Below are 23,392 nucleotides of genomic sequence, written 5' to 3'. Positions count from 1 at the left end.
ACCTCTACCAGTCCCAGGGCTCAGTTCTCTATGGAAACCTGGAAGCCTGCTTGGCTCCATGTGCTCTAACTCATGTTTAAAACAAGTGATAGAAACGGTGTGCAAAAGAGGCTGTAAAAATATTTCATCAGAAGAAAAGAGATGGTTGTTGCTAGTTAGTGACTTTCAAACAGCAGGCTCTCGGAGAGGAATTAAATGCTGATCACAAGATCGGACGTTTCTAGATAGTGTGTCTACCTCATGGGTGTGTGTCAATGATGGAGAAAGATATGTAGCACAGCATACAAAGCTCAGGCCCAAGCTGACCTGCCAATCAACTTCTAACACATAGACTCCTTGGAAAAGATTTTTTGATGTAATACATTCCCTTCGTGCCATAGTTTAGCATTACTGCATCGCATGGCCTATTGGATATGTTGCTTAGAGTCATGTCATACCATCAGACTGTGCTAACTGATGGATAAACACTTGATTTAAGGACTAGATTTGAGTATTCTTTGCTTGCAGTCAAGTCTTGGTTGTCAGTGTTGCTACTTCATCAGGTTTTTGGGTAGGAAGGCTGGCATCTAAAGTTCATGAATTTGATGTACAAAGAAACTTCTGGTCTCTTTTGCCTCCATGAATAAGCAGGTTTGACAGTGTTGAAACAGTTAATCACCAGGATGTTTTCACCAAACCTGGCATCATGGATGGAAACATTTAAAACTGTTCTTTTCTTCGTTCTCCTTATCCATAACTCTTTTTACACCCTGAAAAAGAAATCAATCAAAATGTAGATTAAAATTCCAAGTAAAAGTCAGTATTTCTTAGGGAAAGATAATAGCTGCTAGAATAAAGTACAACATTCACAATCTGACAAAGCAGCATACTGTACCCGTCATGTTCACTTGTTTCTTCTCAGTGCTGTTTATGGTAGGTTATTTCCTTTTTATTTTCAATGTGTTCCAGTTGGAAATTCCTCACTTTGAGTATTTGCTATGATGAGAGTCATATAAATCTGTGGGGGAGAAAAAAAAAAAAAGATGAAGAAAAAAAGAGATGATGTGCCAGAATGGGTAACTTGATCCCACCCAAAGACAAAATAAGGTGCTTGTCTCTGTATCTGTGAGTTTTATGAACGTGTATATCATTTATCAGTGCTGACATACAGCTTTTTGTTATTGTTGCTGTTAAAGCTGTGATTTTGGAGGTTGGGATACCTAAGACTAGGGCAATCCTAGCTTTTCTAAAAAGCATCGATCCCATGAAGTAGTGTACGAATGTGTTCAAATGCATTTTAGTTGTTAATGGGATTTAAAAATGTTGTTTACTTGAACTTGAATTCTCTAACAGCAGTGTTGATTCAAGGGACAGTCCATGGTAGCACAGTCTGACTGGTTAAACACTGAAGTTGGTTGGGCCAATGGCTTCCAGGAAAGAGAGAAGATGCCGGTTTTATTTTGTGACTGTCAAGAAGAATTCTGTTTTTGATGGTCGCGTTTGGGCAACCATCCATTAGGGTCTGGACTAGGATAGCTGATGCACTCCTTCCACACAGACTTCTGACAGCTGTCAAAAAGTAATGGTTTTCTGTTACTGCCGACACAGGCCAGATTCAAACCAATGACCAAGAGGTGAAAGGCTCTGCATCCCATTAGCAATCTTCCTCTGTACATTTCTTCTATTGTTAGTTTTTAGTATCCTTGAAAACTTACCCTGCAGAACCTCACTGGCACCAGTTGATCATAAAATAAGACATAAGAAGTTTAAGTGCATCTATTTTGAGTTTTAGGCCAATTCCTTCAGTCTGATATTTTATCTCCATTCTCAGCTATGTTTTTTTTTTTTTTTTTTTTTTTTCCTGTTTTGATAAATGGATGATATATCATAGTCTTCAAGTTTTATTTTCTACTCAAAGTTTTTTTAGGCGTACTAAAGGACACAATCCTAGAAGCTAGAATGTAATTACAGATTTTGCATCTCCTGTATGACCTGTCAGAGAGTCTGCTATCTCTTATAAAGCCATTCCAGCATATACTTAATGTCAATTTGATAGAAGAAACACTTTCATAGGTTCTCTTTGATTGACACATTTAAAATGACATCAGTTCCTAGTTTTAAAACCTATTGTTATTAAGTCTCTGTTGCTATTTATGTTAGAAATATGTGCGTGTATGTCAAAACAATATATCAACTTTGCTGATTGGCTGCACCTAGAATGTGTTGCCAAGGTAACAGAACAATTGGTTTTAATCTTTTCTAAATTGTCTTATTTGTTTGTTTCATATTCAAAGTTTCATATTTAATTTTCTAAAAGCAGAATTGGTTGATTATTTTAAAATATATATTTTTTAAAACCATTGGTGCATTCAACGCATTTTATGAAATGTTCACAGAAACACACTTTTTGTCAAGATTAAAAAGAGTAAGCAATTATGGATTATTTGAGATAAATATCTATTACTGTGTTACTAAGTACACAACTAGCTTTTTGGTTTGATATATCTGACAGTTGTTGGTTATATTTTAAGCAGTATGTAGTGGATTCATCACATTTGAGTTTTCTTAGATAGTAAGACCTCCATGTAGGACTTGTGCCTTGTTTTGTAATGCTAACTGCATTGTTGGCATTATCAAAATATGAGTAATTACCTTGCTTTGGTACTTCCTGATTTTGGAAAGGTACCTCCCCATCCAACTGGAAAAAATGTTCATTATTTGTTTGAGAGGTTCTAAATCCCCATCATAGACAAATGAGTATTAGTATGAGGAACACTTTCTGTTCATGTCTGGAAGTAAATTTTGATTTTTCAGTATGTAATTTGAATAAGATTTACCAAAATTTGTGATTTACTCTCCTGTTTGGTTATAAAGCAAACCCCAGTCACCTTCTCATATGTGCTGTGGTCAGGCTAAATCTGAGAGAACCTCAATTAAAATTTACTCTGTTCAAATGCATCCCTGTTGATGTCATCCCAAACAATGATGAGTATTGTGGACTCCTGGGTTTTAGCTGGGGTTATGTGTGGTAGACAAAGTCTTTGTTTATGACTTCCCAGGATCACCTAGATGCTTCTTGGTTAGTGTATTTCAATTATATGCATGTACATATGCAACATATAGGTAGGCTTTCATCTTTTGAGTAAGCTTATTTCTGTACTTGTATACATTTACAATGGAATTTAGGAACAAAATCTGAAAGCTAATTATGGTTTTCCATCATCCTCCAAATTAACATCAGGAAAGGCACATCCGTGACAATCAGTTCAGGCTTAAGTGGGCCTGGGCAAGAAATAATTTATCCCCACAAACTTTTCCAAATTATCGTGCTATGAAACTGTTAAGTGAAGCATGAACCGAAAGATAATTTTGGAGTAAGCTTTTTTCATTTTTTCCTGAGAATAGTGAATTTAAATCATTTTTTTCCTCTAGAAACTTGCCTAATGTGGGATTGTGCATGTATGAAAATTACTGTCCCAAGCTTTGCTGCTGGTTTGGCAAAGAGATTGCAATATCTATCACAGAATGAGAGCGGCTCTATATCCAGGTATATTTTCAGGAAAATGATAGATTAGGTCTGTCCATTGATTACATCAAAGAGGTTATAAGATCAGTGTATATGTTCTGGTTAAGGATGTATCATCATACTTATTAGGATGTGTTCCAATAGTCTTCAGGTTTTTTTTAGTTGATGGCAAAATAAGATCAGAGAGATCTTACACCTGTAGGCTATTTTTAATTGATGGTAAAAGAAGATCAGAGAGATCTTACACCTGTGCAATGTTTCATTGTCCTTTGCCACATTATACTGAAATGTTCTGTAACTGTAACCTCAATAACATGATAAATACTGCATGCACAGTCCAAAAGAGCATATATTACAAGAAATTTTATTACTTAAGTAAAGAAAACATATTGTTGATATGACTACAATGGAGAGATTTATGTTGGGAAAGATCAACAATGCAAATACAGACTCGCCAGGTTCTACCTGAAGAATGAGAACAAACATAATATTTCAGCAAAAAGGAAGAAATACACTTAGAACTCTCTTGGCCAGTTTTTCAGGAATCAGTTTTCACAAGGATCATGGTTTGTGTTCCCAACCCACTCTTTGATGTTATCAAACTATTGTGTCAACTGTTTTTCCTGTTATATTATTTTGAAATGCTTTCCAAGGGCTGGTATAAATGTAAATAGTTAGGCATTTGTTTGAGTTCAAGTTACACCTAAAATACATAAAACAATTGTCTTGATCTTAATGAATAAACTTCATAGTATTAGCATTTGCAAAGAATCAGATTAAGAAAAGTAGCATGAAAATAATAAAACTCCGTAATTGATTTTACAAATATAGTATAACCTACCTGAAAAAAATATGGGAAAACTGGAAGATATGGCTGTGGGATGGAGCATTATTCATGTTGATAAGGTGGTGTGCATAATCAGCAGATATATCTGGAAGAAAATGCCATATAGGTTCATTAAAAGTGGTTAAACTTCATAATGAAAACTATATGCAATGACAATGACAGTCATAGAAATATAGAGTTGAATGTGGTTTTGAATGGATGAAAGATAACATGTTCTCAGGGGAATTTTCAGCAGAGCAAAAGCTCATGGGCCATGCCCTGTTAAGGAAAGAGTAAAAGAGGCGTGAGTGTAAAGAACATGCCAAGATCTTCTAGAGTGTCCTGAAAGTTATTTCACAGCCTGAAAGAAAGTTTTATACTTTGGGACCCATGCTGTTTGATGCCAAGTGGCAGGTGACACATCCACCTAAGACTGTGAAGTATTTGTGTGCTCTTAATCCTGGCCATAAAACAAACAGTGGCTCAGGTAGAGTATAACGCTGTTCCCACATCAGTGAATGTAATGAGTGTAGAAAATGATAGAAACCTAGCCCTTTTGTGCTATAATATTAATCTGAACTGGCACAACATAAGTCCATTTTTACAACAGAGATTGGACAGAGAATAGGAAAGGAACACACGTCAGCTATTCTTCCAACAAATCTAAATAATCTAATCTGGTGTGTGGTCCTTCTCAGAAGCTTGTCCAAGTCTGATTAGAAAATTATGTTTTGTTGTTGTTGTTTCTGATAACAAGAAGAGCCCCAACATATTCTCTGTTTTAAGAGAAGGCTCAAGTTCCAGCCAGTTCAGTTGGCATTAAGGACTTCAGTCAGAAAAACACTTCACATTTCTGAATGTCAGAATCTCTTTAATTGAAGAAAGTTACAGCTATATTCTGTACTTGAGTGGTGCAATTTTTTTCTGATCCTTTAAATGTACCAAGCACCAATCTTTAGCATACTGTGGGCTGGAAGAACTACTTTGCAATCTGACTGGCATCTGAACACCCTTTCTGAGTACATGTTCTGTACTTTAAAAAGCAGCCGATTCCACCCCCTTGCTGTCTGGCTTTTTACACTGAATACAATATTCATAAGGGGGACCAGGCTGACAGCTTCAGAGAACAACACCCTCTCCACAGAGAACAGCTGCTGAATGGTTCGCCAGGCCGCCTGGCCTGGTCGTGCTTCAGACCTGTTCTGAGGAGACCACTTCAGGGAGCACCAAAACAACTGAATGGGCACATCCCTCCAGCTCCCTGGTTCTTTTCTACCTCTATCAGTTTGTGTCAACTGTGGAGGTGAATTTAAAGATAGACACTCGCTGTTGGGAACTGGGATGTGAACCCCACACATCACAGAGGCCCCTCTATATCTGCCATTCAGTGCTGCTGCCTGGTCCTGCTGCCATGGCATTCAAATTGCTACCTAGAACTGGTCTTTAGGTTTGCTGAGTCTCCTCTTTATGACTTGCTGACTTCATGACTGGCTGAGGAGGTACTTTATGACTTGCAGAGTCACCACATCCTGACTTGCTGTGTCACCACTGCATGCCTCACAGCTTGCTGTGGTGTGACACCACGACTCTCTGAATTGATGCTTGGTGACGTGCAAGGTTGCAGCCAGCACAGGTGCCGCTTGTTGAGTCATGGCTTTGCAGTTTGCAAAATCTTGTGACCTTGTGACACATCCACCTTCCTTGCAGTCTGTCGGGCTGCTGGCTCTCTGTGGAAGAGCAGTGTCTCTCCTCAGCACAAATTTAAAACCTTGTCAAGAAGTGTGAGAAGTATTTTCCAGTTGATGCCGAGGTGCAAAGGGCAGAAAGTACAAAGTCAAAAGTCTGTCTTCTACCAAGGTCAATGGACTGTCTTTTTTTTAACTTGGCATTTGTTATCACTTTCTTTGCCTCCTGGCTGTTGCCATCCTTACTGGGTTTTGTTTCTTCTTATTCTTGTGCAGTTTGTTTCTGTGAGTTTTCTATCAGGCTGCTAAAATCCAATATTGCATTGGAATTTGTCCTTTTAAAGTGTCATCTGGCTTTGGCACCAAAGCCATCCTCACGATGACAACCATGAGATGCTGTCTAGCTATCAGAGAGCTGAAAAGAAAGGTGCTTGCAAAAAGTCCCAACCTGTGCAGGTCAGGGACTCTCCAAGTCCTGCTGTGGGCTGGTAGGCTGGACCAGGACTGAGCTTCTCCCACAGCTGGGACTCATCCTGCCAAGTTTTCTTATGCCACATAGCAGCTACTTGATAATTCCTCATGTCTTAGCTGCTGCTGCTGAAGAAATTTGGCTGGTTACCCACCTGCAGAAAACCTGCCCATCTTTTGCATGATGTGCAGTGCCCTCAGGAAGCAGAAAGCTGTGGGTGCTACTGGAAATCTGATGGAAAAATATGAGCTACTGTAGGATACATCCTGTAGCATGTTCAAAGAGGGATAAATGCATTTGTTTTTTGTGTGCAGGTGAAACCAGTGTTGTTACGGAGCATAATGCCTTGCCTTTCATATACTATAGATATCAGTCTTCTACCTACTCTCTCTGTCCTGGCTGTGCTAAACCAAAGTCCACATTCTGTATTCTAGCAACAAAAAGGTTAAAGGATTCCCCGGAGTTAGCATACTGAAAGGCAAGGTAAAGTACCAAAGCACCAGGATGGCTTTTGTGGTTTATAATATGTCAATTTGTACAGTAAATAGGGTCTGTGTTTAATGCTCCCCTGCAGCGACAACTATTAATAATAAAAGGCCTTGAAAGAAACTGAAGTTTCATGATAAAGTATTTCTGACAGCTAGCTCCTCAGCACAACAACTGTTGTCCCCAGAGACTCATTCAACTTTCATTTGAATCATGGAGAAAGAAGACCAGCTTGGAAGATGTTTTTCTGGAGTGCAGAGGGGCACTTTGATCCTAGCTCAGATAACAGCTGCTCTACCTGAGCGGATTTTCGGGTAGATGTATCCTTCAGCCCAGGTAAGCCTCAGGGGAGGTGTCTGGTTGACCTCAAAGCTCAGGAAAGGCACCTGATACCTGAGGGAGGGTCTTTGAATGAGCAAGAGGACCTGGCATCACATTTTATCATTCTGTCAGTCTCGCGTTTCTGGCAAGAGACAGCGTACACAGGAAGGGAACTCCTGAAGGGATTGAAGTCGCACCTTGATTTTTTTTTTCCCATTGTAAAATAAAAAAAAAAAAAAAAAAGAGGCAGAAAGCCAAAATACTTTGATTAGATTTTGTCTGTACTATTGTGTTTTCTCACTGCCCTTAGAGAGTACAAAGCACTTCATTTGGAATCTATGACCCTGATTTCTCGAAGCTGGAGCAAAAAGCAAATACCTGATATTTGATAAACTTCTCAAAGTAAAATGAAACTGTTCATATAGTGCATATAAGAGCTACAGTGATGGACATTATGGAAATCCCTACAGTAAACAGGCAGTGTTTGCTGTTGCAAAATGTGGCAAATTCTTTGATACTTACACAGACAAAAGTCCAACTGAAATTAATTCTTTTTCTGGATATGATACAATAAAGATTACTGAATTTTATTTTTTTCCCCCATCAACAGCATCTATGCTGGTTCATGTAAATGAACGTGCAAAACATATCAGCTTTTTTGACTTCAGATAAAGTGACAAGACACTGATTTTTCAAAACTGATTTCTCTTTAATAATTCTTTCTTCTTTCCCGTGCCTGTCTTTGTGACACTGAGGTAAAATCAGAGTAGCCCAGATAAAGATTGTACTAACAAACTTTCATTTTTTACTGCAATGTTTTTTGGAAACAGCCTCCTTAAAAACTGTTGCTTCATTTATTATGATTCTGTTCATTCTTTTCTTCACCAAGGATATTTCATCACTCATTCAATGAACATGAAGTAGGGAAACACTCAAGATATCCCTTGATCTGGAATCTCTCATTATGTCTTTGATACCCTAACTCTGTCAGTGATAAAGACACTTGCTGAAGCCAATAGCTTGTAAGGCAGGAGAACTTCTTATACTGACTGTCTTCTAAACAGCTTCAGAAGATTTTCAAAAGAAATGAGAAACCTGCTGATCATACACTTTGTGAGCTTCATTAAAAGGGTAAAAACGAGCGGTGCTATTGCAGGAAAAAAAATGAAACAAGTGTCTAAAAAAAGCTAAAACTTTGGCTCTGTCACAGTGAGTACAGACTGGGGGTAGTCAATTTGCACCCTGAAACCACTGCTGAGTCTCCAGTCTGAGAGCACGTTGATTGTTTTGTGGCATTCAAAGCAGAAATCTTGTATAGCCCCACTCTGTTGGGATATGGCAGCTCCCCATGCTGTTGTGTGGAGGGGCAAGGGGGAATTATTTTAACTGTCAAATTTGTGAGATGAGGATGGTGTAGTATGGAGCATGGATTGGAATTCTTTGTAGGGGTGGCTTTTGGTGTTTCTGAACAAAAGCTGCTTGTGAAGAGAACAGACATTCCCAAAATCCATCCCCGCAGCCAATTTTCAGTGACTTTAATGGGACCTTTTCTTGTATAAAGACCAGGGACAAGCCAGCTGCAGAGCACACACACGAAGGCTTCCTGTGGCTTCCCGTGGGACTGAGATGTGGCAGAGAGGCAGCAAGGTAAAACAGCCCTGCTTTGGAAAATTTCACCTGCTGAAAGAGGCTTTGGAGGAGATATTTGAGGATGAAGGATTTCTGTGGTGCTTTTGTATAGTTTACACAGCCAACCTTTTAAACTGCTAACAGAGTACAGAGCCTAGAAACATTCACAGTTGCTCCTAAGTTAAGGGTTTTGTCCTCTTGAGCCATTACATTATCTGAGTATAAACCAAAGAGTTTTTGGCTCTGAATAATTTAGGTGAAAGAGTTAGCCCTAGGCCAGGTGCTCTACTTATGCAGATGGTGAGATAAATTATTCAGAAGAAGAGACAGGTAAAACAGATGGGAAAGGCCGCCAAAACAAGACACCCAGAGGGCAGCTGTTTTACAGCTCCCCCGCAAAGCACCTTACTTACCAGGAGGGCCGTGGTAATGAGTGAAGCAGTGGTGTTGAAAATGAACTTTGCCTTGTTAATTCATGTGGTGGTCACAGGGAATACAGGTACTGATGCCTAGAAGCAATCACCACTAGTAGTTTAGGCCTTTGTAACCCATGCTTTAATGTTAGAGAGCACATTCTCAAAGGATTTGCCCTATCGGTAGGACAGAGGTTGCTAAATTATTTGATTTTGAAAATGAACCCCAGTGGGAGGGGAAAAATACACTTCAGGAAATATTGACTTAATCTAAACAATGACACTTTTCAAACAGCTTATGCTGCCACATCATCCAGTTGTGTTTTCTCTTTCCACATATATAGATTTTTCATTTTGATTAAACTTTTGCTGTCTGAAGTAGATTTTTCAAGGCAATTTAGGATTCTTACTACTTCTGTTTATGGTCACATGCGTCAATTTTTATAGAACCCATCATTTCAACTATGAAAAATAAAGGCCTTTGATATTAAAAGTACTCAAATAGTCCAGGAACTTATGCCAAAGCAATGAAAAGTTCTAAATTATCTTGCTATTTTTACTGACAAGTGAATATTTTACTGGCTTTTACTGTCAGTCAATGTTTGATTATTTTGCTAATGACAATCACTAACTTTCCTGATGGTTGGCAATGTAAGACAAGTGTCATGAATGTATACAAAAGCTGACACAATTTTTTAGGAGGCTAAATAAACAAATCACTGCAGATCTGATTTTCTAAATTACATTCCCATAATAGAACACCTACTTCATATAGATATTCTCTCTGGCTTTGAGGAAATAAATAATTTGCCTGCGTAAATGGCAGATCAGATGCATAATAGGCCATGTCTGTATATGCAGTTGCACTTTTTAGGCAATGGGAGATAGGTGCTTCCCTGTGCACAGTTTCACTAGGGATGAGCTTTTATGAAGAAAAGATCTCTCTTTCTCTTTCTTACTTCCCTGCCCTGCCAGGAGTGAACGGTGAAGAACACAAGCCACAAGGAAGAGGAGAGAAGGAAGGAAGAGACATGAGCAAGAGAAAGGGAAACCGATGACAGACTTAGCTAAAGGAAAGCAATGTGAGGAAAGAGTGTTTGTGTGTCAAGCACCCGGAGATCCCTCGTGTATTTCCTCAGCCTAAAGACTGGCATCAAAGTTGCCCTATTAGAAAATGGCACCAAAGTTGCCACATCCCCTCTATATTCCTGGAGAAGCTGACTGACTGAAGGATCTCAAAAACTTCATCTCTATTTTCTGTCTCTCTTCTTTGTTGTGTTACTCAGTGTGGCTGAACCCTCTGGGGCAGAAGCTGTACCTTTGTATTCTCTGTCTATGAGAGCATAATGAATCTTCAGCATTACTGGGGGTCAGGTGTAAGTGTAGCACAGATAATGCCAACACAGATATTCCTCTTGCAGAAAGCACACTTGAATGTAGATCCAGTGCAGCAGCCCCCTCCCTATGATCTTTAGATTGTATTTCCATGCAGAAAAGTTTCCATGGAGAAAGCACATTCATGTTGCAATATAGGTTATCATAATAACGATTTCTCTGTTAAGGAATAATCTAAATGTGCCAGAGAGCTTTTGAACTTAAAGAAAGCTTTTTCAGGTATAGATTTTTATTTTTTATTTTATTTTTTTTTTTTAAACATGCATTTATAGTGTGAAAATGAAAATGTATAGGTGAAAATGAATTAACTGCAAAACAGAATTTTGGCTTCACTGAAAACTCGGGATAAAAATGTTAGAAAAGTGAAACCCATTATTTGATCTCAAATATCTGTAAAGTTAGCACAGAAGGACACAAAGTTACCCATTCAAACAGTATTTTTCCGTTTTAACTTTACTCCAATGTAAAAGTTCTCAAATAACACTTCATGTTGTTATTATTTCCCAAAGTACATGCAAAACAGCATTCTTTGTGATCCTAAAAAAAAGTTTCTTCTGTTGTCTTACAGGAGTTTTAAAAATATATTGTTAGATATTCTTGCAGTCGATAGGGTTTTCTCTGAGCTGACATTCTGCTTGTACTTATCAAAGATATAATGTAAGACCAAGAATCTCACTTATTTTCTAGTTAGACAAGTGTGTGTGTTAGCCAAGGATGACACTCTGTCAATAAACCTTTTCACTTTCTTTGTGCTTCCTTTGATCTCCAAGGAGGATTTAGCCATCCTCTTCAAAGAAAACAATATCTGCCCATGTGCGTCTTTCCTGGTTCCCTCTTCATATCTTTTCTTCTTAGTGACCATCATTGTGGCTTCTTGACTTGTTTCGTTTGGTCACCAGCTCTGATGTACTTGAAATATTTACTCTTCTTTTATGTCTGTTTTTTTTTTCTCCCGTGTTCTTATCTTACCACCATATTCATTAGCCATTTTTTCTGGCTCTTTCTCCTAGAAATGCAGATGTTTTTGATCTCAGCTGTCTTCAGGGAGCTGTCCCATAGTCCTACCTATCTCTAGCACTGCAGCATCTCTTCCTTCCCATCACAATCCTCAACTGTGTTCTCTGCCATCATTAGCAGAGGAGTTCTCTCCTAGTGTCATCTTGGATTCCCTTTGTTCTACTCTTTTGCCAATCCACATCATCAAAAGGATCTTCCTGAACAAAACTCTGGCTCTCTCTCATGCCTGGAGTCTTTGTTTGTTTGCTTGTTTTTTACCATTGTTGCTCATATTGATTAATTCATTCAATAATATTTCCCTAAGTTTATTGTCTTTTACTAACTTAATGATCACCTACCTCTCTCACCTGCATGCCTATCTATTCCCTATGCCACATTTTTTCTTCTGAATAAATGTTTGTTACACAGCAAAGAGATCCTTTAAATACTACTTAGAAACTCTTTTCAAATCATGTAATCACCTTGCAATTCTCTCTATTCAGTCTAGCTCCTGTTTACTGTGAGTTCCCATCCTAAAGGAAAAGTGTATATATGTGTGTGTGTGTATATATATGTATATATCTGCATTAGCAATATGAGTCAAATTATCAGTAGTTCAAGAAGGGATTGTTGTTTCACCTCATTAAAAGGTTTTTCTCTTTCCTTATCAAGCTTAATAATCAGTAAATGAGAAAGATCACAAGTGTCATCTCCCAAGTCCTGGGGCAGTTTGAGGCAAAACAAGAAAGCTATTCTCTTAGAAATTGCTTGCTATGTCAATGCAGATAAATGAGTTTTCATTTAGTTTGTTGAAAAACAGCATCATCTGCATAGAAAAAAATAATGCAGCTAACAATTCTGAATTGGCACAGGCTGTGGGAGAAGTAGGATGTAGCAGTAAACAATCACCTACTTATCAATGAAATTAAAAAGAAAATAAACCATTGAAAGTCATTTATTTTCTCCACTTTTGAATGTGTATATAAAAACATTAGAAAATATTTAAGAAGTGATGCTAAGACAAGGTAAACTCATTTGGCTTGAGTATGTGAACAATTCAATTGCTTTGCAGGCAGACATGGCTTTAATAATATCCATCAGTGCATGACACTTCTTATTTAAAGGCTGCAATCAACATTGACTGGGTCATTTAAACAGAGAAGAGGTGTCATTTATCCATTTATTTTGAAAGTTTTAAATACATGTCAGTAAATCAGTTTTCTAATATTCAGCCTAGTCAATTTAGTACTATTGAGTAAAATTCTTTGCTGTTGAGGTCAACAGAGTCAGGTTTTCACTCACCAACTCCCACAGTCAGCTGTCGTATGGATGCCAAACATCTGGATTGAGCCAGTTGAAGTTTTTCATGGATTATTTGATATCACTGCGGTCCTGTACATACACCTGAGAAAATAATTTGGTTCTTATTTGGTTCATTCATCGTAAATAGTGCCTTAATTAAACACAGAACTGCCCCCCCCCCCCCTTATTTTTTTAACTAAAACTATTCTAAAAATGACTAATGTTCTATTAAAATTAATAAAAATAAGAAAGCAGTAATATTCCTGATGTGATTGAAAAGGGTCATGTATGTTGGCTTCCACTGGGTGTATCATCAAATAGAAGAAAAACAGTTATGTTCAGTTGAGCTGAATTGTAAACAATAACAGAACTGAGAAAGATGTACTTCAAACCTTGAGAAATCTGACCGGTACTTTGGGAGTTTCTCCAGAAAAGAAGATAATGAATGTCATTCAGGAATTGACCTCATTGCATTATATGGTGTAGATGTCACCTACAATGACTCACACACCTTCATGGGTATAAATTGGTCTTTTAAGATGGCTTTATGCAGGTAAAATCTAATCTGTTCTCAAACCATCTTTGGTGTCTGATACAATTTTTACAGTAATATTTGTGGTGAGAAAGTGTCTTATACATCATTTAGGGGCTAGATCTACTAATCAGTTATGCTTTGAAGAGCCTGAAACTTTTGGCCTTCAGCTGTGAACGAGAAATCCTCTTTGTGATCTGATGCATGACTCGGTATCTTTTTTTCAAATGTCTGGAAATTAAGAGGGGCTGGCTCTTAAGTCAATACAACAGGATTTTTTGGCGTCTTTTCCTGTTAAGGTGAGTGAAATTTGTACAACTTAAATCATGTTTAGGCTGACAAGACTGGAGTATTGGATGTGTTAATAACTTTCCCTTACCTCTCATGAAATAATTCAAATTTTGTAAGTAGGTATGGGAATTAAAATTTGGGGGAGTCCATTTATTTTTCATACTTTTGGATGAATGTATTTCTTTCTATGGATCCCTTTGGCCAAGGTCTTTGATTATGGCATATTTCTTTCTTGAAGCCTCTTATGGTGGATGAAAACATTTGTACTATGCAAGCACCAGCTTTTATTATCAGTTATCTAATGTTCTTATCAGTTATTCACTAAAATGATCTAATATAATTGTTGTGAAATACCAAAAAACAATCTCTTTGCTGGCAGCAGTAGGCAAGACTTGCAAAGTAAACTCTAGTGGGCAAGTGAAAAGCCCCAGGTTTTGAAAGAGTTTATGTACATTAAATTATCTAAGATAAAATCCTATCCCACATAAGTCAACAGATAAAATTCATTTAACTTCTGTGTTCAGGATTTTGACCTGAAACATGCTTTTATGTACTTAACTAAAACCTGAGATTTATTTTTAAATGCAGCTGCTGTTTTAAGCAGGTCTGTATCAAAAATAAAATGGGAGGGGCACCAGACATACTACTAAAGTGCTAGATTAACAGAGGATGGATCCAAATCACTGCAGTGGACAGCCCAAGCCTTCCAAACGAGGTCATATTTTGTCTAGTCAGAGCACTGCAGGACTAATATTTTTTTTTCTCTGTTTCTTTATCTGTCGTGTTATGGTTCTTGCCTAGGAATAACGTGGGACATCTATTAGTCTCCATGAAGTAATGTCAAGGCAAGACTTGTAGGCAGACGGGCATAGCAGGTGGTTCATGTGCAAGGCACATGTGAGTTCACATCGTGTTCAAGGTACACATTTGCATTATATACCTCTTCTCTCTTAGTCATGACTCTCCCTCTCTCTCTCCTTCTCTCTTTTGAACTTTCTCATTCAAGTTTGCTACAATGTCAAACTAATTCTTGAGAGCTTTCAATTTCAAGATTAGCACATTCAAACCAAATAAAGAGAAGGTGCAAAGGTGACTGAAATGATGAAGAGAGATGCTTATAATCTGGAGTAGTAGGGTTGTGAGGAGGTTGTGCAATAGTGTCTAACTCCCATGTGGTCTGCTGAGAAGTGCTGCTCTGTGCAATGTGTCATGGCAAAAAGCCAGCAAAGAGGCCATAAAAACTGGCATCAAGTGAAGACATGGTATTACTGCCTTGGTAGAGCTTTACAGTCTTTAGCTCCTGATGCAGTAAAGAGAAGAAGAAAGGAATCTTGGCTTCTTAACGCCTGTTTCCATGTAAAGTTTGGTAAACCAAATTCTGACTGGCCTGTTGCAAAATAAAATGTTTGAATTTCACCAAGTCACAAGGAATAAGCAGTTATATCTACACAGGAGTGAATTTTGTCTGGGGAATTTGTGGAAGAACCAAGATAGGGAAATAAAGAACGAAAGTGACTCATTGGGATGGATTAGTGCAATGCTGTCTTAAGACGTAGCCACCTCCCTTCTCCAGCACCCAACATTTTCAAAGGAGACAGCCCAGGTGCAGGAAATCTGCTGCTGGGCAGCCCATACAGACATTGTATGTGCAAAGAGACTGCTTGATCTGTTCCCTCACAAGATCTGAAATGGGCCTGATGATTTGCTGTTTTCAAGATGCCTTTCCATTTTTAAGAGCTTGCCCTACCAATAATATTGTCAGAAGGAAGCTTAAAAATGTGGTCTTTCTGTCACATGAGGGCCTAAGGACCAAAAGGCACATGATTTTCAAATCATGTAACAGATCATGGTTGATATCACTCATGGAACAAGACAAAATTGAATGGAGGAAAGAAAAATATATAGTCGGTGAAATATTTTCAAGGGTTTTTGCTTTGATGGAAAAATACAGTAACACTGAAAATCTATGGAAAAAAGGAAGCAAATATTTTAGCTTTTGCATATATAAGTGTATATGTGGAAGCTATTATTAAAATGCACCTTACTATAATGATTCATACAGAAGTTAAGCAGGATTATGAGACAAATAAAGGCATAACCATCCTCTTAAATCATGCTATACTGATCAAACAGCTCTGCGCAATACCCTAGCTATTTACCTACAACAAGATAAAACATGATTAGTGCCCATTACCAGTGTGGTAAAATGAAAATAATCTCAAAGCACACATTACCCAAGCAAAGAGTACTGAACTGAAGTAGAGCCAAGTAATAAATTTACACTCATCAAAGAAGTTATTAAAAAAATTATTATGAATTTCATCAAATATCTAATGTATGCCTACATTTGCTGATTCATCAAACCTCCAAATACTGCTTAATTTCAAGCATATAAATTAATAGTTTTCAATCTGGGTCTACAGGCAACTGGGAGTCCGTGGTCTCTTCTTAAGAGCACCAGTAGAGGTAAGGAAGAAAACTAAGCTTTTAAAATTCATTATTCTGCTAGTAAACTTACAAGAATATTATATTAAAAAAAAATAAATAATAATAATAATAATAATAAACCAGTATAAAACTGGTAATATAAGTAATCAGCCTTCTTGTCTATCCAAAAGCTTAAGTATGTGAGATTATAGAATTAAAGTATTGCACACCAACTGTACATTCCTTCAACCTGTCATTGTTGCATGTACTGATTTTACTGTTACAATAGTTAATCATTCAAATGTTGGCTATATAGGTCTCTTTATTGCATACATTATACAGAACAAAAGCAGAAAACACCACAGAATAAAAACAGATTCAATGCTATGCTGGAGAGGAAAATACACCACAATCTTCCCAAGTGATATCATGACACAGAATTTAGTTCATTTGTATGTATTCTATTAAATACTTTAAAATGTTATAGGTTGAGCTCACCCTATGTTGTCTGGTTAAGGCTTCTGATATAAGTAGAAGTCCTCTCCCATGACTGCATGGGTGAGTGAAGGTCCATACTTCTGAGAAGTATTCAGCTGTCTCAGTCCTGTTAAAACCCCTAGGGAGGGTGCTCAACATGTTGGTAATGTGGACTCTGAAGTGCAATTCAAGTGTGTACCTATCAGGTTTAGATGCTGGATTTTCAAACTCACAGAACACAGGCAAATAAAACCAGTTTCCTGCACAGGAAGACTAAGTGCTATTCCCTTAGCTAAGAGTATTTTCATGCTAAAGTGGAATGGATCCTTGTTGGATGCAGTCTTCTTTTAAGAACTATGGTCAAAATTTGTTTTTATAGTTTGCAAACTGTACTTTCGTCATTCACTCATTAATGTCAAAAATCTTTAAGTTTTCACAACAATAATAATAATTTTGTTTTTAAATGGGAAGTCAGCATAGCATTTATCAGCCTGTACAATATTAATGTTTCAAAAAGTTATCACCACCTGAACGTAAGGCTTTATAATTCAAGGTGCTTTATAAATCTGATTGAGAAGAAATTGTCACATTCTAAAAAATAGAGTAACTGGAGGCAGAGTGAAATGAATAGTCAGCAGCCATAACAATACTCCTGTAATTAAATATTTCACATCTCAAGGATGCCTATTCACAAAACACTTAAATAGCTCGTCAGTTTGGCCACTCTCTCTTGGTTGTAAGGAAAGGAACTCATTCAGCTGAGTGGACATCCTAATTGTGCATCTTCTTCAGGGAAACGGTTTTTCACCAAGCTTTTGCAATTACACTGTCTCACGTCTATAAAGTGCAGTGAAATCAGTCATACACCATACACAGTTTGGTTAAAGAAAATCACTTGCAGGCTTGGGTTCTGCTTAGGTCAAAGAGCAAAACACTCCACAGAAGAGGTCAGCTGAATGTGGAGATCACGGTTATGGAAGAAGCTTTGTAACTGATTAGCAGGCAAATTGCTCTGAGGGTTGTCAATCACGTTTTGCTTCCTTCTGTACAAATGCATGTTTATTTTTAGTCTCCTAAGGCCTTGCTAGTACTAAAGCCTGCTAGCAGCAGGGCTGATGTGCAGCAGTGCAGAGCTCTCAGCTGCAGCAAGGTCAGGTGGAAATTGTGAAAGCTCAGCACTTCTCATGACTGGTCTCTAGACTGGGACAGGACAATGTCTGTCCTGAAAAGTAAGCCAGAAATTAAGGTGGCACCTGACTTTCCAGGAAAATGCTTCTGTAAGTGCCTTAGTATTTAGTAAAGTGTGTCTGATATGCTCAGCCCACACAAATGTAGAATCTGCTTGCATCCTGTTTCTGATTATGTCTCCTCCTATAAGTTATAGCTGCACAAAGAAACACACATGCAAATATGTGTTTTCTAGATTTGAGTCTACATTTACCAAAAATGAAATAGCTTAATTGATGTCTGTGGCATTACTCCTGGTTTCTAAAAGTGTAAGTGTTGAACAAGGTTCTCTGTACATATGTATAAAATGCCATTTAATACATATACCATAAAAAACATATAATTTATCTATATTGATATAATCTCTATTTATATCTCTATTTTCCTTTTACAGTAAAGTAATACCAAACAAACTCCTAACTCTCCACATCCTTTATTTTTTTAATTTTATAAATCTAAAGAAAAAATGTCTCACAGCAGTCTACAAACAAACTGCATCTGTTTAATATTAAAGTGCAAAAAATAATAATAAAACCATTACTTTTGGAATATCCAAATAACCTGAGGAAAAATAGCATCCAGCTGGCCCTTGGTATAACTGGTTTTTACATCAGTTGGATGTTTCTGGGATTACCAGATTCAACACTTATCTTTAAGTAGGTTGAGTTTCTAAAGATGTAGCATCCAGAAACTTCTGAGTAATCTGTCCGCTTAGAAGTACAATATTGTGTTACCAGATCTGCTGAGCAAATGCACAATAAAGTTAATCCTTTGGTTCTGGAAAAGCTGTAGGTATTGCAATGGCAGATGTGCTGAAACAGAAGTGTTTACGTTTGTTCGGGCTTGTGAAGCAGCAACTCCACCATCTCACAAGTATATGAATTTCCTGCAAGCATTTACCTAAGGGCTATCATGGGAAAGGAAAAGAGCTCTGAAGGAGTCTCTGAATCCTCTTGGCAGAGTGGCAGACCTCTTCTGGTGAACTGGGTGTCACATGCCTCCAAGCACTAAACTGATTTTGGTATACAGGGAAAAGTATTACAAAGACCAATACCCGGTTATATTTAATAGGTTTTCCATTTCTTCCTTCTTCTTATGCCATATGGAAAGCAAGAAAAATATTAGGTTAAGGGCTTTGTGCTGTGCAGGTGTGATATGACTGTGGTTTGGCCAGAGCTTTGAGGCAGAGCTGCCTTCTAGACCTTTTATAGTGAGCTCTCCAGAGAAGACTGGGAGGGAGGCTTTAAACTCAGAAAGCCAGGTTGTGTAGAGCACAAATGAGTGGTGTAACCTGTTCTCCCCTTCCTGGCTTGGATTCCTAATGTCAACCCCACAGCCTCTGGTTGCTATTAATTTGGCAACAAGCCTTTGAGACAGTGGCCATATTCACCGTAGTGAACAAAAGTGAAGCCACTGGAAGGGCTTGGGGTGATTTAGTGCTTATTTGCTATGCCTAGTATTTACCAAGCCATGCAATGTGTCATTCTCCATTGCAGAGAATGAAGACTGTGAGTTAGCTGTGCAGGGGTACATTTGCAGGTCAGGCGTAAGGAGACACAAGACAAGGATCAGAATAGAACTCATGGGTCTCTACCACTGGGGCAAAAGGCAGCCAAAGTCCTTCAGAGATAGTCACAGAAATTGAGGAGGACAAGACATGACATTGGTCTGCTCAGATGGTAGATAGCTGGCAAATCAGAAAGGAAATGAGTTAGGTGCTGAATCTAAAAGTTCATCAACAAGAACTTGACAGAGATTTCACAAGCGCGTCTTTGGTTGCAAGTGCAAATTTTGGATTCCAAAGGGCCTGGAATAACAATAAAATAGAAGACTGATATAAATTACATGGTTTAGATTCAGTGTTCAGTATTTGCATAGGAGTAGGAGGGATCTCCTAGATTACCAAATACATTCCTCTGCTGTTGTAAGCAACCATATCTTGTACTTTATGTATTTATTAAGCTCCACGGGAAAATTCTGATTTTTCTTCCTAGTTTTAATGGGAGGCTGTTTCCAAACTTCAGTCTTCCTGTGATCAGAAACTTTAATTTCTGGGTTCAAATTTATTCATTACTCATTAGTAATCATTTGTCCTTGTGTCATCTTTGTCCATTTGCTTAAGTATCTTTTCTCTCGCTTTAGTGCCTAACCTGAATGTATTTATAGAGAGCAATTATATCCGCTCTCAGCATGAATGAGCTTAGAGATGAAAGAGAGAAGGAAGCAAACATGTTGCTTCAGCCTGGACCAGCTGGAACCTCTTTGTTCAGACTCATGTAAAATATTTTGCAGCAGCTGAATCTGGAAGCAGCATTTGTGCAGCTCATAGCAATATGATACAAATCTAGCCACCTCGCAGCCTGATGAGATGGAAATGGACATTTCAAGCCACGATTGCTCTCAGGGTATCCATGGGTACTGTGGAATTGGGAGCACTAAAACTACAGTCCAACTTAGTTGGAGAATAACGGTCTGCATTTGATTGTGCCAAACACCCGTGGTAAGCCATTGCAAACATTTCCCACCATTATCACTTGTATTTTTCTAGTGTTGGGAGTAAGATATTAGTCTGTGTTGGATTATCACTAGCTGTGTGGTGTATTTCAGAGGGGAGTCTACATGGTGTTATCTGCATGCTGTAGACTGTGGAGTCAGCAATTCCTTCTGTTATTCCCCAGAGTAGCCATAAGGCTGTCTCCTAGACTTCATCACACTAACGTAATCAGTGAAGAGAAGGAGTTGCCCATCACATCTCCTGGTCTTTCGGTACAAATTTCTAATTGGAATATGGAATCAATAATACAGTAATAATACACTCCACCATAGCATATATTCAGATAAATGGTTTGACAAAGAAACCCTTAGGGGAATGGCAATTGCAATAAACTATTGTTTTGCCTAGTGCCATTTCTTTGCCAGAAGTGGCAAGCATAGCTGAACAACTATGTGGAGTGTTGGATGCTTTAAATATACGATTGTCCATCATTCCTTTGTATATAATTCTTAAATGCCTTAGAGCACTTTGTTGTGAATCAGGTTTTTAATTTTTATTTTTTTTTTGTATATAAAGTGCTTTTAGATCTAAAAGTGTTTATTCCTCTCATATATGTGTGTTAGTACTTGCCACCACTCATGCTGCAAAGTATGTTTCTCCTCCAATCAAAAATATTATTGGGATTCCACAGACTGTGAAAGCAATGGAAAATTAAAGGGCCTTTAATTTGGAAGAACCTGCATCATGTAAATAAAATTATAGAAATACAATGAGATGCCGGTCATTGTATCTGCAAATGATTAGTTAATGGAGTAATGGAGTAATGCATCACAGTTTCTCTTCTGGAGGGTGGAGTTTTAGCCTGGCTTGAGATAAATCCAGCCCTCTCCTTGTGACTGACCTCTGCGCATCCTCATATAAGGGCAAAATTTGCACAAATTAGAATTCTTCTCATAGTTTGGTACAATCTATGTTGTCTTTCTTGAGGGAGACAGAGATAAAGAGTACTGTCAGTCAGGGTTGCGGTGCATTGACAAAGGAAGTCATAAGGACATAAGGAAGCTTTAACTATACCTGATTTAAGTGTAAGATTCTTAAGAGGTTTTTAGAGAGGAAGAAAAACAGTGTGGTTGACCATGGCATTTCTCAAAGTTGGTCTGTTTTAAAATTCTGGGGACAGATTTGAGTTCACCTGCTCCTTTGCCCCTTGCTTGCCTGATCACAAGATGGAAGGCCACATGACAATCTAGAAAGGGACTGAACAATTCAGGAACTAATCAGAAATCAATTTTGACAGCCTACTCATTGGAAAGGAATGAAAAAGCAGAGGTGGCAGGTTTTTTTTTAGGCTTTAAGGAAGGGTGGTGATTTTCTCCTGTAATTCACAGAAACAGCAGATGTACAAAAGGAGAACTAAATCAAAAAGGACAAATGCAGTGTGTGGGAAAACCTGTTGGTTACCTGTCTTTGCACAACAACTCTTTTCATCAAGAAAACAGTTTAAATACAATGGAAGTTGTGCAACAGTATTCCAATTTGCTGGCAGCACTCTCATCAGTCTTCTTAACATATTTGTCACTGGTCCAGGTGTAAATACATAAAATAATAATAATAATCAGCAAACTGAAAATCACAAAAAATGTGGCCCATATGATTATGCTGGTAGGGTGATGCTATCTACTGTGTGACTGCTCCACACACACAAATGCACAGGTGAAGTTTACTTCTTCTGCATGGGCATGCCCAGGGCAAGGGTGGTGGCCAAGCACGAAAGGATGCACTTGTTTTAGAAGCACATACCATAATAAAGCTGCTGGTGTCTCCCATAGGGGAAAGAACTGAACCACAAAAAAAACATTTCCATAAGTCAGATTTGGTCCACAGGCCAGCAGCTGAACCAGGTAGCTAAATAAATATCTCTGTAGGAAATTTGGAAATTCAGACACATTATGAACAGAAAAACTAAAATGTTTGTTTTCAGGCTACTCAAGGGTATTTGGGGAAGGACCAAAGCAAACACAAAACTGATCACATCTTAGTATCTTTTTAGATTGAAAGGTGTTTTTTTTGGTTTGTTTTTGTTTTTGTTTTTGTTTTTGTTTGGTAAAGAAAAGACCTAGTCTCTCAAGAGGACTTCCAAATCCAGAAAGAAATTAAGTAAAACCTCCTTGAGGTCCCTAGGCTCTTTTCTAATGTCACTGACTGTAGGTAAACATGTTCAACACTGTACTGATGTCCAATAGTGTCAAATTCTCCAACTGATATGAAGTTTCAACTCCTTGAGACCTGCCATCTTTTGAACAGTGCTAGATAGGTCCTGGCATCAAGAAGTCATAGTCCAGTTCAGGAACCACTGTGCTAGACACAGCTTTCACAAAAAGAAGATAAGATTTGGAGTCCCATTGGAGCAATGCCACATTGTTGTGGGATATTTTATTTTTTAATTGGAAACAAAACAAAACAACCTGAAGTTATCTGATGCTCTAGGCAAATGTACAAAGCACTTTTAAAAATACAATAGACATTCAAATGGGAACATTATTAATTAAAACCCTCCACGTACTGTACAAATGAAACGTTCTTCTCTCTACCTACTCAAATCATTCATTCAGAAAAATCCTGGGAAAATAGTTAGGCTTTGCAATGTGCCCCATAGGTCAATGTATTCAGGCTCCAACAGACCAAGTGGGAGGAGTGAGTTCCAGAACGGAGAAATCTTCATTGCGAACTCCCTCTCAAAGAGAGTGCATTCAGAAATGTGCACAGCATGCTTACAGAAAAAAATGGCACTAGTCCTTTGCCCAGCTCAAATTTTAAATGAGTCCTTTAATATATGTATATCCAACCAAGGACAGGATGCTGACCTATGCTCCTGTCTGAAGCACAGTAGTGGAAAGGACTTTGAAGCCCTGTAGGA

This window comes from Aythya fuligula, chromosome 9 (genome assembly GCF_009819795.1).
Source record: "Aythya fuligula isolate bAytFul2 chromosome 9, bAytFul2.pri, whole genome shotgun sequence".
Taxonomy (NCBI): Eukaryota; Metazoa; Chordata; class Aves; order Anseriformes; family Anatidae; genus Aythya; species Aythya fuligula.
This window is presented reverse-complemented; position numbering follows the sequence as displayed.